The sequence below is a fragment of the Heterocephalus glaber genome, unplaced genomic scaffold (genome assembly GCF_053883595.1).
Source record: "Heterocephalus glaber isolate CG9 unplaced genomic scaffold, H.glaber_assembly_v1.0 deba00001600, whole genome shotgun sequence".
NCBI classification, from domain to species: Eukaryota; Metazoa; Chordata; class Mammalia; order Rodentia; family Bathyergidae; genus Heterocephalus; species Heterocephalus glaber.
This window is the reverse complement of record NW_028258372.1, coordinates 23363092-23379495: the sequence shown is the minus strand read 5'-3', so window position 1 is coordinate 23379495 and position 16404 is coordinate 23363092. Positions and strand designations below refer to the sequence as shown.

General features: G+C 36.0%; 1 protein-coding gene across 7 annotated transcripts in view; it reads right to left on the bottom strand.

Moving 5' to 3' along the window:
- The window catches only part of Hmcn1 (hemicentin 1), a 421540-nt gene that overhangs the window by 322711 nt on the left and 82425 nt on the right, over window positions 1-16404 (bottom strand). Inside the window, exon 2 of one of the 7 annotated variants that reach the window (XM_087194448.1) lies at window positions 7585-7738. The exons of the other annotated variants lie outside the window; for them this stretch is intronic. The gene's annotated coding sequence lies outside the window, so the exon portion shown is untranslated. The remainder of the gene's footprint in view (window positions 1-7584; window positions 7739-16404) is intronic. 7 annotated transcript variants of the gene reach the window in all.

The following is a 16404-nucleotide window of genomic DNA, read 5'->3' as shown; positions in this document are numbered from 1 at the left end:
TTATAGATATATTCTGTTTTTCCCACTTACTTACCAAACTTTTCTTCAAGATTCAACACCTTTTGGAAACCCTCCTGAATATCTCACTTCTCTGAATTAGAGGTCATTCCTCTTAATTATATCTTAACTATTTATTGGGTATTTATCAGAAATGGTAGGTATCCTCTAAAATAGCCTCCAATGATCCCCACCTCTTGATATCCAAACCCTTGTTTAGTCTCTTCCCCCTTGAATGTGGTCTGGACCTACTGCCTTGTTTCTAGTGAGATTGAGATATAGATAGATAGATAGATAGATAGATAGATAGATAGATATAGATATATATATTCTAGTAAATATATATATATTATATTCTAGTAAAAGATAGGACAGAATATATGTATACATTCTGAAGATATCACTACTAACACTTGGTTACTAAGAGACCATGGTTTCTGTTTTGTACGGCCTCTCTTGCTCTCTGATGGGAGCCAGGCACATGGCCTCCTCTCCTGTTCTATGGAGAGACTCACACAGTGAGAAATGAAGGGCTGGCCCGAGGGCACCACTTATGAACTGCCACAAGGTCCTGATGCGGCGACTTCTGGCCTCCTTCTTTGACCAGAACACACTGGCCAACAGCGGTGGCACCGGCATCCGGTCCTCCACCAGTGACCCCTGTCGCAAACCCCTGGACGCCGAGTGCTCCATGCCATCAAGAACTACTGCTAGAACTTCACCCCCAACTTGAAGGAGAGCAAGATGAATGCCATCACGGCTGGCATGTGCACCAATGCCCACTGTGTGGTGTGCAAGGGCTGGATGCCCAAGGCCAAGTCACCCCTGGTGAAGGGTGATGCCTACACCTCCTTCATCAGCGTCACAGGCAAGATGGAGCCAGACATGGTGGGCATGGAGTAGCTTCGAGACGGCTAGCCACGACGGCGAGGCCCCTTGGCAGAGGTCCTCTAGCAATGGACAGGACCTCCCCCCGCTGTCACACTCCCTTCCCAACACCAACCCACCACCATCTTGGTCACGAGCTACTGTCTAACCCTCCCCATGACCCGTAGGGGGCGCTGCATGCTCCTGGCCCCTTGGCCTCCCTGTCCCACCCCTTCCTCACTGGAGCCAGGTGGAGAAGGCGGGCCACCTGGGACACACATGCAATTGGGAGCCCCGTCCCCTTCTAGTTCTCTGGTCATTCCAGCTCCCAGGCCTGGCTGGAGGAGGGGCTGGCCTGGGGGGCCCTGGGGACTTGGGGTGCCCAGGTGCTCTCAGAACCCATCCACCACCTCCCAGTGCTTCCACGTCTCCAAAGCACTTCCTGTGTGTGTCCTGTCTGTCCCTGTGCCTGGGGGCTGGGTAGGCAAGGCCAGGAGACTCCACTGCACAGCTAGGGAGCAGGCTCAGACAAGGTCCAGAGTAACTCCACAACCGATGGACAGAAGGTGGTCAGGCGACCCACGCCCCTCTCCTGGCCCTTGGCTCTGGTGTTTGTCGCCCTGTGGGTCCCCTGTGGCCCAAGTAAGGCTGGTCCTGAGTAAGGGGGCCTCTTGGGGAGTGACAGGGATATCGGAGGTCAGGAGGACGAGGTCCCAGGCTCACAACAGGGCATGTGGCTGGCGTGTGTGCATGTGTAGGTTTGCTTTCAGAACAGATGGAGGTAGAAGAGGCAGAAAAACATGGGTCAGAATTGGGGGAGCAGGCTAAGGGTATGGCCCTTCCCCATCACCACCCTGCCCCATGGCAGGGCTCCCAGCCCTCACCACCTGCACGTATTTTTAAGAAGTTTTTTAGTGAATAAAATACTAAAGTATTAAAACAAAAGAAAAAAGAAAGAAATGAAGGCAATGGTCCTCTGACCAATGGCCAGCAAGCACTAAGGTCCACAGCCTAACAGTCCAGTAACTCAGGAAGAACTCAACCTGGACAACAACCTGCTGAGTAACACAGAAGTGGATTTTTTTTCAGTCAAATTTTGTGACAATTATGGATCCAAGCAGTTTCTTTCTTCTAGACTTGTGAACGACCTGAGTCAGAAGAGGGCCCAATAAGTCACGCTGACATTCCTCACTCACAAAAACTCTAAAATAATACATTTTAGTTGTGTTAAACAATACTAAATTTAGAAATAATTTCACAACAAATTAATAAAATATACAATGATATGCACCAACAGATAGCTACATTCTTTTATCTAAACATTCAGTCTCCCAAGCAAGATTTTCACTGCTCTAATGCAATAATCTGTGACATTTTGAATCTCTAATACTTAAACAGTGACCCTCACTGTTCTATAACAGTAAAGTTACGGAAATAATCAGACAATGGCTTTCAACAACATATACCAATCATTACTTTAAAACAGTCACCAGCAATTCATAGAAAAATTTGTGATTTAATGGAACAATCTGATACTCAACCACCTGGACTCTCTGAACTGGCAACAAAAGAGGATCTGGGAAAAATGAAATCAGAAATAATTACTCAGATAACAGCAAAGATTTTGCTCATGGTGCAAGGCATGATTAATAAATCTAGAGAGGACACAGATTTAAAAAATCAGAGGATCTGAGGAACATGATGGAATCCCAACATAGGAAACAAATGGAATCCATAAAATAGATGCAAACTGATCTACAGGAGATTAAAAACTCCATCGAAAGTCTGCACAGCAGAATGAACCAATGTGAGGATAGAATTTCAGATGCAGAAGAAAAGATTGCAATTAGTGACCAGGAAAAGAAAAATTCCTTTAAAATTGTAAAGGAACATGAGAAATCAATCCAGCAGCTGCTAGACGATGCAAAGAAGAATAACATAAGACTGATTGGAGTCAATGAAGAAACAGAGAGTGCAGATGACATAAAAAAACTGTTCACAGAAGTGATGGCAGAAAACTTCCCAAACAGGGGGAAAGAACTTGACATACAGATAAGTGAGGCATATAGGACTCCAGCTAGCCTTGATCAAAAAAAAATCTACACATAGGCATATAATAGTTAGGATCCTAGAAAACCAACAGAAGAACAAAATTCTACAAGCAGTGAGAGAAAAGAAACAAATCACATACAAAGGAAAGCCCATCAGAATCACAGCAGACTTCTCAATGCAAATCCTCAAGACAAGAAGAGCTTGGAGCGATGTATTTCAAGCCCTAAAGGAAAACAGCCTCCAACCCAGATTGATGTACCCTGCAAAACTATCTTTCAAAATTGATGGAGAAATAAGATACTTTTATGATAAAGAGCACCTCAGGAACTTCATGAATATCAAACTGGCACTCCAAAAAATTTTAGACAATACCCTAGGAAAAGACAATGAGGATCACAACCCCAGGATCCCAGCAGAATGAATCCATTGGGCGTGACAAATTAAACACAAAGGGGGAGAATTCAACAAAAAGAAAAAGTCATGACAAGGCTTTTAAAACTTTGGGATTTCATCTCCCTAATGAGTGTATAATTCAATCTTGTTATTGTACTGATCAGTATTTTTCTGATTCTAGAGTTGCACACATTTCCTTGTGCTGTACTGGCTATTTATCATCATCTTATGTCTACTTTTTAACTGGGTTGTCTATTAATGAGCTGTAAGAATTCTTTATATATTCTGGGCATAGGTTATATGCATTATAAATATGGTCTGTTTAAGGACTACTTTTCAATTTTTTTTGGTTTTTTTTTTGTATTAAATTCTTTTATTGGTACATTGTAGGTATACAACACAATTACATTTCTCATTGGGAATTGTATCTTTACATAATGCATCTTGGTTCTTATTTTTTTCCCATTCCTAGCCCTCCCTTCACACCCTCCACCCTTCCCTATTTACAGAGACTTTATTTCCATTTTTTCCATTTCTCAGCATTTTTCCTTTCCCTTCTTTCCTTTCCCCTGCCCCTCCCACTACCCCTACCCCTTTGGACCTTTTCTTCCTATTTTACATTATTGATTATTCATTCTAATCATTGGTACATTTTAGGTATACAATATAATGACATTCATCATTGGAAATTGGCACCTTTACATAGTCTCTCTTGGTTCTTATTTTTCACCCTTGCCCAGCCCTCCCTTCAACCCCTCCAGTCCTCCCTATTTACAAAGATTTTGTTCCTATTTTTCCATTTTCTCATATTAATCCCATTCCCTTCTATCCTTTCTCCTAGCCCTCCCACTTCCTTCTCTTTGCCCCTTTTCTTCCTATTTCACATTACCTATTACACATTTTAGTCCTTATTTACACTTTCAGTTTCTCACACCAGAGAAACTATTTGGTATTCACACATGTGTGTCCTATTTATTTCACTTACGAGTATTGCCTCAATGTGCATCCACTTAGCTATAAATGTCTCTAATTTCTCATTTTTTATGGCTGAGTAGTACTCCATTTTATAAAAGAAACCACATTTTCTTGATCCAGTCTCCAGTTGATGGGCATTTGGGCTGGTTCCAAGTTTTAGCTATTACAAACTGCGCTGTTATGAACATGGGTGCACAGATATCACTGTGGTATGATTCTTTTAATTCTTTGGGGAAGATCCCCAGCAGTGGAATGGCAGGGTCAAATGGGACTTCCAGTCCTAGTTCTTTGAGGTATTTCCATACTGATTTCCACAGTGCTTGCACCAGTCTACACTCCCACCAGCAGTGGAGCAGGGTTCCTCTTTCCCCACAGCCCCACCAGCATTTGTTATTGGTTGGTTTCATGATAGCAGCCATTCTTTCTGGAGTGAAGTGGAATCTCAGCATTGTTTTCACTTGCATCTCTCGAATGACCAGTAATGTTGAACATTTTTTCATGTATTTATTTGCTATTTCTACTTCTGTGACCAGGAAGCCCCTTTCTCTGGACCAGGAGCAGTGGGATGATGGCTCAGAAGCCCCTACCTCTGGGCCGGGAACAGCGGGACTCAGTACCTTGGTCTGGTGGTCTGGTGTCCTCTGCATCTTTGTAGTGTGGAACCAGGTGGCTGCCTGTCTGCAGCAGGGTGATTCAGTGTCTTCGGCGGGACTCAGAACCTCGGTAGGGCATGCTACTTTTCATTTTAATGATGTCATTTAAAGTTCTAAATTTTGATGGAATCTCATTTATCAATTTTTCTTTTATACATCATGTCTTTTGTATACTAGGTAGTTCTTGCCTACCCTGAATTCATAAACAGTTTCCCTTATAATTTCTTCTTAAAGTTTTACACTTTCAGGCTTTCATATTTAGGTTCATAGATCCCTTCAAGTTATTTTCATGTATGGAAATAAAGCATTGAGGTTAACTTTTTATATACAGATATCAAGTGTTCTAGTGCCATTTGCTGACAACACTATCTCTTCCTTGGATCTTGAATTGAGTTTATATTCTATAAAATGCTAATGTTAAATAATCTTTCAAAACTCAGTGGACCATATATGTGTGGTTCTATTTCTAGATTCTGTTTTATTCAAATGATCTATATGTCTTTCCTTACATCAACACTGCCTTGATTACTGTAGCTTTAGAAGAAGTCTTAAAATTAGGTACTAAATGTCTTCCAACACTGTTTTTTCTTTTAAGTTTTCTAGGTCCTTTGTACTCCTACATAACTTTTAAATTTCAATATCCAATTCTTCATTTATAGCAAGTATACACAGACCTGAATTTTTATATATACCTTGTGTTTTCTAATCCTGCTAAATTCAAATACAAGTTCTAGGGGCTCCTAGAGATTTCTTAGTATTTTCTCTGTAGACGATCATTTCATCTACATATAAAGATTTTGCTTCTACCTTGCCAATCCTATCCTAATTGTGTCATTTTATTGCCAGACTATTTTGATGGGGACTAGGTTTCAAAGTTTCATGGACAGATAAAGAGTAAGCATATCTGCCCTTGTTCCCCACCTTAAGGAGAAAGCATTGTATCTTCTCCATTCATATAAGGCATTCTCGCTGGAAGTATGGAGTACGTGTCTTTAATCTGTTGAGAAGGTTCTGTTCTGTTTCTAATCTACTGATAGCTTTTACCATGAACAGCTGTAGAATTTACTCCAATACTTTTTCTCCAACTAGTGACAGGATCATATGGCTTTTTCCTTTCCTCTGTTAAAATGATGACTGTTGGGGATGGATCTTCCAATGCTGAATCAACACTGCCATCCCTATAACAAAACCACTTTCTACATACTGCGAGATCTGACTTCTAATAGTTTGTTTTGTTAAACAAATTTTTATCTATGTTCGTACTTTTTTCTTCTATTATCTTTATCCAGTTTTAGGATTAGCACAATGTTGAGTTCCTAAAATGAGGGGAGAAGTGTTCCTTCTTTTTTCTGCTTTAATTGTTTGATATAATTTATCAGTTGAAATGTATGTGAGCCTGTTGTCATATAGGTAGGTTTTCAAGCTAGGAATATACTTTCTTTAATAGGTGCTATTCAAATTCTATATTTCCTCCAGAGTTAGTTTCATTAATTTTTCTTCCAAGGTACTTCTTAGAAGTTGTCAAATTTATTTCAAAAAAGATTTTTGTAATATGCTTTCTATACCCTTTTAAATTCTGTAAAATCTGTGGTAATGTCTTCTAGATCTTGATACTGTCATTTTAAAAATGTATAATTGATATTGTGTAATAGGAAGAAAAGGTCTAAAGGAGTAGGGGAAGTGGTAGGGGTAGGCGAAAGGAAAGAAGGGAAAAGAAAAAATACGAGAAAAGGAAAAAAATGGAAACAAAGTCTTTGCAAATAGGGATGGGTGGAGTGGGTGAAGGGAGGGCAGGGGAAGGGAAAAAAAAAAGAACCAAGAAACTCATGTAATGGTACAAGATCCCAATGATGAATGTAACTGTATTTTATACTGAAAATGTACCAATAAACTTAATGGGAAAAAAATCTGTAATTTAACTTGCAAAATAGAAAAATATAAATAAATGTGCATGTTATATATGTTTGTATATGTAAATGCTTACAACAGAAATACACAGATCCATAAATAACAACTATGAAAGAGGTGAACATTTAAGTAATAAGTAAAGAAATGAAAACTCTGAAATCTAGAAAAATTGGAAAGCATTAATACGGCTAACTGAAAAACAGTAAAAGAAAATGCTAAGTATTACAAAATCTCTTAAAATATGACATTTACTTATTCCTAAAAACTACTGGAGAAATAGAAAATATTAATAGAACTTGTGAAATCATTCATATTATCTTAATGAAGCCTATGAATCTCATCATGATAATTAAAACAAAAAGGCAGAGATAGATGAAATAACTGAAGAAAATTCAAAGTAATTGAAATCAAATTCAAAATGCTAACAAAATTATTATGAAAAAGTATACTCTTCCAAAGAATAAACTGAAAGAAGAAAACATTAAGTTCTCTTATAGCATATACCCTTCTTCTGATACTTTTTAATTCAATAAATCATTTGTAAGTTCCTATTAGGTAATCATGTCCTACGCTTGCAGCCGATTATTAAAAGCCTAATAAGATAGTTTATATTGTATGTAGCTCAGTCACTTGGTAAATTTAAGGCTGCAGATACAGTTAAGTGTAAAGGCTTTGAGTTCGAACTCCAGTATACCAAACACACACAAACACATACACATATACACACATGCACACATACACTAAATGGAATATATTCAACACAGTTGACAGGAAAGGCTGTTTTAAAAGCATTTTTTTCAGGTGGAGGAATAGCTCAGGCTTGCATTGGGCACATCATTATTACCAGCCTCATATTTCACACCACAATCCCTTTCCTTCATGAAATCCACAATCTGAGAAAAGAAAAGGAGAATAAAATTAGTAAAGAAGTAAAGAAAAAAATAAGGTGGAATAAATGCTACAATAGAAATAACCAGGCTATAGAAGCTGAAATAATTTGGGGCTACTTAACATGACAGTAACAAAATATTATTATTTGACTTCCTTTGTGTAAAATGAATGTCCATATACTTATCCATTTCTTTATGGGGTTCTTGATTTTGTCGTGTCAATTTGTAGAAGTTCTTTATATATTAAGTAAATTAGATTTTGTTGGTGGTGTATGTTGAAAAAATTTCCTCTAGTTTGATGTTTCTTATAGCAATTTTGGCCATGAAAAATAGTTCACATTTATGTAGTGAAATTTGTTAATCTGTTTCTTATGGTTCTTGGTTTTTAATCATAACTTAGAAAGCCTTCATCATAAATTTATAAAGAAATCCCCATGATGTATTTTAGTACTTTTACGTTTTAAATTTACATTTATGATCCTTTTGGAAATTATACTAGTATAAGGTTGAGGTATGAACCCACTTTTTTCCATATGAGTAGCCAGTTGGCACATCATCATTTACAGAAAAAAAATCTATTTTACTCATGGATATTATAAGCTACTATGATTCACATATGTATTCTATATTCTATTTCACAAATCTTCCCTTCATGCTCATAACCAAACTGTCTTACAGAGGCTTAATATGTCTTAATATTTGGTGGAGGTAGTTCCACATCTTTCCTCTCCTGATGAGTTTTCCTGGCGATTCATGCTTGTTTGTTTTTCCATATTAATTTTAAATCAGCTTATCTAAAGCCAAAAAATATCTGTAAGGTACTCTTGTGGATGCCACAGCAAATTATAGTATGAATTAAGAGAAACTTACAAAATGCTGAAAATTTCCATGGTGTACAATTGTAGCAATTCTTTGGGGGAATTTGAAGAGGCCTTTCAAGGTTTTATTTCTTCCTCATATAGATTCTTGGTAGGTTTACTGTTAGCTATTTTATCTTTTTTGTAGATGTGAATTTGGAATTTCTTCCATTATATCTTCTAAATGGCTGTATCTTCACATATATATAAGCTATTGATTTTTGTATATTAATTTTAAACTGCTAAATTCTTTTATTATTTATATGAACTTATAGATGATTCTTTTTATTTTCCACATGTACAATAATAGAAGTTGTAAATGTTTTTCTATTTTTATATCTAATTTCTTACTCTTGGCTAATTACATTGGTTAGTGCTCCAGAACAATGTTATTTGTTAGTGTTGATACTGAATGTCATTGACTGGTTCCTAAAATTAGCTGGTGCTTCCATTTCTCCATTAAGGATACTAGATTTGGGGTTTTACCAGGTTGAGAAAATATTCACCTATTCCCCACTATACATATTAAGTTTTTCAACTAAATCAAATATGGACATTAAATTTGTTAAATGGTCTTTTACGTACGTTAATATAATCATGTACTCTTTTCATTAGATGTAATATTAATAGATTTTTCTTTCACTGAACGACTATCATGGTCTTGAAATAAACACCTTTAATCAGAATGTTTCATTCTTTTAATGTGTGCTAGATTCTGCTGGTTAAAATTGTATTTCAGATTTTTGCAACTATTTGCATGAAGATGAATATGAATATCCCAAGTTTTCTTTTAAATGCAATCATTATGAAATATTGATGTTAATATCATGCTCATATCATTTTAAAATTGAGGTATTTCCCTTCCTTCTTCGCTAATAGTTAGAATACCATTAACATTATTGTGATTTTAATTCTTTGGTAGAATTTCCTTGTAAAATCATCCAGCCTAGTGCTTTTGATGATGGCGGGGCCCTAAATTTCTCTGTTGTGTTTTTTCCAACTGATTTGTCTGCTTTTATCTTTTATATGGTCATAATCTTGAAACAAATTATCTCCCCCTAGAAATTTTTTTTTTTTTTTTTTGGTACCGGGGATCAAACTCGGGTCCTTGCGCTTGTGCAGCAGGCAATGAAACCACTGAGCTAAATCCCCGGCCCTCCCCCTAGAAATTTAACTGCTTTATTCAGTTTAATAAACAAAATGTCTTATGACTAAATTTCCACCATTTTGATTATTTATAAGGTATGTTTTTGCCCTCTACGTTTTTATTTGATTACCTAGTAGTTTATTCTCAAAGATAAAACATTTCTATTTATCTCTAATCTAATTCATTTATTAATGCTTTTATATTTAGTTTATTGTGTTCTGGATAGTTTTATTTTGTTGTTTTCTTCTAACTTCCTAATTACTACTCAAAGTACTACATTTATACTTTTCTTCTGAGAATTTATTCATATCCCATAAATTTGGGTATATTATGTTTTTATCTTTATTTTCTACATTTTAAAATTTTTAGGTTGAATTTCCCCTTTAACATAAAAGATTTAGATAGGTTTTTAAATTTAAAGACGTTTTAAATTTTTTGATCCCGTATTATTAATTTCTAGTCTTATTGCCTTAATTTTCCTTGTGATATAACTGATTTTAACATTTCATAGCCACTTGAAAGAAAATGTATTCTCCACTTTCCAAAAATATTATTTTATGTATCAGATCCACATTAATTATATTTTTGTTTTTTTGGTCTGTCATGAACTATGAAAGAAAATTTAAGTTTCTTACTCTAACATTCTTACATTCTTCTATTAGTTCTGTTAACATGATATTCTATGAATCTTGATATTATGTTATTGGTGTATTCCACTGTTACAGACACTGCGAACATTTCTCAATCTCTTATGAAATGCTATTTTTGTCTCATTTAACATTATAAATTGTTCTTTTAGATCCATACAAAGTTTATTTGACCTGAAGTAGACTTTTGCCTTATATCATCAAGATCATAACCCTACTTTTCTTTTAATTTACATTTGAAATAAAGGTGCTTTAATATCCTCCATTTCCTTTCCATCTGTTCTTCCTGTTTCCATAGAGCTATCATTTCTACCATCTGTACGACTAACATTATAGTCTGTTGTTACTCTACCTCCCATATTTGTAGTCCCCTGCTTTAGACAGACATTGCTCCTTTTGGAGGAACTACAATTTAGCAGTCTCCAATTTCACCAAGCATAGCTGTGCACATTTTTGTTCTTTAGTCACCTGTTGATTTGGGTAATTTCTGGGAAGAGAGGAAAATAGGACTTTAAATTACTACATTCAATTCAGAAGTCCTATCCTAAATTATTTAATTTTTAATCTTAATTGAACATCCTCAAAGTCCATCTCTTGTTCATATTTGAATTGAGGAACTAAGTTGGAAGTAGTGGGAAATAATAATGGCCATCCATTTTGTGTCTGGCACTACACATACACATATAGTTATTTTATTATGTCTTCCTCAACACAATCCCGCATGTTAGGTATTATTATCTTCATTTTACAAACAAATAGCACAATCCAGATTTTAATATAAATCTGTCAAATAAGCTTATAATCGTTACTCTGAAACACACTCAAATAATTTCCTATTCTCCAAAGATAATTTCTAAGTGTTTAGTTGTTGTGGAAACAAAATAATTCCTGATTGATTAGATTGCAGCATTATTTCTGTGTTTTGGAATCTAAATGTCTTTAATTGCTTCCAAATACTTCTTTAAACCACTGGTTACATATAGAGGAAAACTTTTAGAACAGAAATGGTTGCATGTTATTAAACCAGAACTGGACTTCCTAAACTGTAAAACCACAAAGCCCAACATAACACAACCAATATGCTGTTTGCTTTTGTCCCCTAAGCAACTGACCAAACATTAGTATAAATCTGCCTGCCAATGGATTCGACAAAGGTTAAGAATGTTGATACATCCTCTACCTAAAAAGAAAATAAACTGAATGAACACAACATAAATAACATGTGAATCAAGTGACAAACAATAAGAAAATAAGATTACAAATGCTTCACTTTGGGCATAATTAAACATAATTATTTCTTGTAGGGTTTGAGCTTGCTACAAGTATGAGAACTCAGACACATTCAATATTTCAAATGCAGTTACAGATAGAAATTACCAACTGCTACCATACTTTCCAAAAGGAAGAACACATTGCACAAATATTTCCTTTATTCAAAGTTAAATTTCATTAAATTTTTAACAGATATGTTCCAAAGATAGGAGTAAAACAAGACATAATAGAAAGGTCATTGTATTTCAAGCCACAACCTATGTTTTAAATTAATTCTATATTATTAATAGTGTGAATTTAAACAAGTTATTTAACTCTCTGAGCTTCAGGACATGTTCCTGGGTATTAAACAGATTTGGAAATATCTCTCTTTAGAGTTTGTGTGGTTAGTTACTATGAAAAATATTATATATATGACATAACCTATATATTATATAATGATTGCTAGCCCATAGTACATGCTCAGTTAAGTACTTAGTCTCAATAACCTTGTGAACAATTTCATGTATATACTTTCTGTTTCATTAAAATCTAACATAGGGATGATAATAAAATTCTAACAGTTACTCTGAAGGGTATATTGGCCATGGTGGTTAGCCTTAGACATCTATGCACCACTTATTTCTTCTTATATCTCTGGTCAAAATAAAGAACAAGGAGTTAACTTCAAAGCAAAGTCATAAAGTTTTCCATACCTTTTTGTGTTTTTTAAAAAATAGTTCTGATGAAATAACAAGTCTGAAGAAACATAGGATATGGAATAAAACAAACATAAATATCACTTCTGGCTTTGCTGTTTACTATCTATACCAGGTCACTTAGTATCTCTGAGCCCCGGTGTCTTTATCTATAAAAATCTGGCAGATTGGTAAAATTGAATGGGACAAAGTGTGAAAAACAATATATATAACAGGCATTTGATAAAAGTGAGCTCCTATCCCTCTGAGGACTCCACAGGTCTTTATGGTTCCTATTATGCTTATAATACGTGTCCTCTCACTCCCAGGATTCAACCACTGATTAGCCAACAGTAGGAATTAATACACACATGTTCATTAGTTTCTCATTAGAAGATACTATATCACTTGCAAAAGCTTGTTTTATTGGACACAATATAAGTATTCTCAGTTTTTTCAAACTTTCATCCCAAAGTCTCCAATTTAGTTGGAAAATAACATGAATCAATTAAGTACCGAAGAAAGAAAAGATTATGTGAGACAAGTATGGTACAAACATTTAAAGAGATCATTTTGGTCTGGGACAGTAAGCCCTAATAATTGTTACACACACACCATTTAAAGGAGAGAGAGAGCAGGTTCCTTTACTAGACATGTAGACCACTGAGCCAACTAACACATTCCTCATCTTTAGAATAGCCTTTCCCACAACTGTTGAGAGGAATAAACATGGTGAAGCATAATCCCCAGCACCTAGGACATGTGCACTAGTGATGATATCATTAGAGTCATTTAAGGCTCACAATAAGCACAGAATACATTTTATATAGATACCATTTATATTAAAGAAGGTGTGTTACTTCCCCATAGAAAGCCAATAATGGCGATGAAGCAACCAAATATCTACTTGCTATTAGTTCCAAGGTGCACAAGTATATTTAGAAGAAATAAAAAAATAAAAATAGTAGCAGAGTAAAGCAATAAAAATGTAACAACACACTTGAATACACTATGAGCCTAGGTAATTTAATTATCCATTTCTAGAAGTCTGGATTGTTTCAATTTTAGATTCAAACTACTGTTTCTTGTTTAAATTTTAGCTTTTAAATTAGAAATAAAAAGAAATAAGGACAGACACATAAGTCCTTTGGGTGGGTTATTTTTCCAGAGCAAGATATTTTATTTCAATTCTGTCTTCTGGCATTCAGCCAGGTGAACAGCTCAATGGAGCTGATCTGGATTTCACTAAAACCACTAAGCCAAAACATGGCCCCTTGGGAAGATCACAACTGGCCAGTCACAAAACTAAGGATCTTTTCAGAAATCTCTAGGTGACATCAAAATTTTAGTCAATTGAGAAAACCAGAGCAAGAAAAATGTGATATTTATGGCTATGAAATTAATACTGAACATCATTTACCTTAAAATTAATATTAAATTTTAATATAATATATTTCCAACATTTTCACACTTGCTTTCCATGTTTGCTTCGGATATCATGGGAAGATCATGACAATATCAGTATACAGATTTAAAATTTTGTTCATAATTATGGGAATAAATGGACACTGACCAGTCAGGCAGGAGCTGGAACACCACGCTGGAGTTGGATCTGGAACAAAGGTCCACACATGAATGCGTTGATGCCCAGTGAGGCACTACGGGAGGAGGTCGAACCTTTATGAGGCGGATGCCCCCGGGGGAGAACTAGGGGCAGCCCTTCCACTTGCTCTTTTTCACCTCCTGGCCAGAAGTTATGCTCTGTATTGCACTTCCATCCATCCCGATGTGTTTGCCTCACCCCTAGCCCAAAGGAATGGAGCCACCACATAATAGACTGAACCTCCAAAACTGTGAGCCAAGATAAAGTTCTTCTTGCCATAAGTTTATTATCTCAGGTATTTGTTACAGCGACAGAGAGCTGATACAGTTTCAGTTGTCTGAGCTTTCTAGTTTCCTGGCCAGATGAAAAACAAAAAGCTTATTTAATTAAGACTACTTTCTTGAGCTGATTTAGGTTCACAGCCAAATTGAGAGGAGGGTATAGAGGCTTCCCATATCCCCTGTACATCCACACACGTAGAGCCTCTCCAGTATCACTATTCCCCACAGAGTGGGACATTTATCACAACTGACAAACTTACACCGACATGTCATAGTCACTCAAAATGCAGTTTTCCTTAGAGTTCACTTTCAGTATTAGGCATTCTACAAATTTGCACAAATGTATAATGACATGTATCTACCATTATAGAGTCAGAGTGTGACTCAATCTTCTGTGCTTTGTTTATTAATCTCTCCCTCCACCTCTAACACCTGGAAAATATGGATCTTTATTATTTTCTCTATAATTTTGCCATTTCCAAAATGTCATATGGTTGAAATCTTACAGTATGTCACATTTTCACATTGGCTTCAATTAGTAATGAGAAATGTACTGAAGAGTACTATATGTCATGAGGCTTTGTCTTTACAACAAAGCAATCAATAGGTAACGGTGAGGGAAAGGGCACACTCTCTCCCATTCCTACAGGGTCACCTTTCCTACAGGTACTTCCCCAATAACCAGCCTTCTCGTCAACTTTCCTGCACCCTTCTCAACCTGACCAAACAGAAGAGCCCAATGGGCATGCCCTGCTGCTAAAGCATTTTCCTCAGTTCAAAAAGTGAGAAACAAGAAGACTGATCCAAAAGTTCTCGGCAAGGCTGAAATGGCTGAGCCAAATAAGGGGTGAAAATTATTACACACACACATGCACACATGCACACATCCATTCACAATCACATGCAGAGAGACAGAGAGACAGAGATAGAGACAGAGCAACAGAGATAGAACGACTGTCATGAAGCTTTCACACATTTGATAAATGACTTTCTAGAAAGCTGGCTTGGTTGCAAGACTTACATGTATCAATTCTGGGGAAACAAGTCATCCATTGCTGTTGGCAATTTAGGAGGGATTATAGTTGCCACCCTTAAACTCCATTACCATTTATTAATTTTTACTAATACATGACAATAAGTTTCCTAAACCTTTGACATATTTGATCAAGGGAAATGAATTATGTTGTAATTGTAGAAAGGTTTAGTTACCATGAATTTAAATGAAAGAAAACAAAACTTGGAGCTAACATCAGAATTCCTTTCAAAGAACATATATATAGTTAACTTATACTAAAGAATGCAATCCTTAAAGAAGTACTACTTCCCCTAGAGCTAGCAGTGACTGATATTCTAAATGGAAAATTCCCTGTATGTGACTGGTCTTCCCATTTGATCCCCATTTAATCAATATTACCTGGGTGGCTGTACTTGTAACCTTATTGGTTGGTCATGGTTTTGTCCCACCTCATGCTCACCTTGTAAATTTCCACTGGGTCTTATAGTTTTGTCCCACTTTGTACCCACCTCACCACATGGCTTTGCTGTATAAAACATCTTTGAAAAGTGGGGTGAGTGGGCAACCCACTTTCCAGTCCCTCTTCTGTCTCTCTTAGGCAGAAGCTTTCTCCCAATAAATTTTTCCTACTCTTAAAAAAAAAAAAAGAATGCAATCCTTTATATGGGTGGTCTCTATAGCAAGATGCACATACCCCCCAAAGGTGCACTAGAATATTCATTTTGAGAATTTCTCCTTGTGGTGATTTATTTCAACTTTTTATAACTTTTGTGTTTTAAAGCTAATATAATTAATTATTCAATGGTATACATGTAACTTATAAGTTAATACATACATGTAACGGGTGCATACCCTAGATTTTTATCAATAGGCTAATTTTAAATTTTTGAAATTAGATGATCAGAACTAGTGAAGAAATGTCTATATAAAAGTTTACACATAGGGCCAGTGATTTAGCTCAGTGGCTCCACCACCTGCCTCACAAGCGCAAGTTCCCGAGTTCGATCCCCGGTACACACACACAAAAAAGTTTATATATAAAAGTCAGTATGCTAGCATTTATCTGAGCAAGAGCTGAAGGTAATAGATGGTCCATTTCACTTGTAGTTTATGGCAAGCACTTCACAGTCAGTAAATACTGTTAAACAGCTTTAAAATATCATATATTCT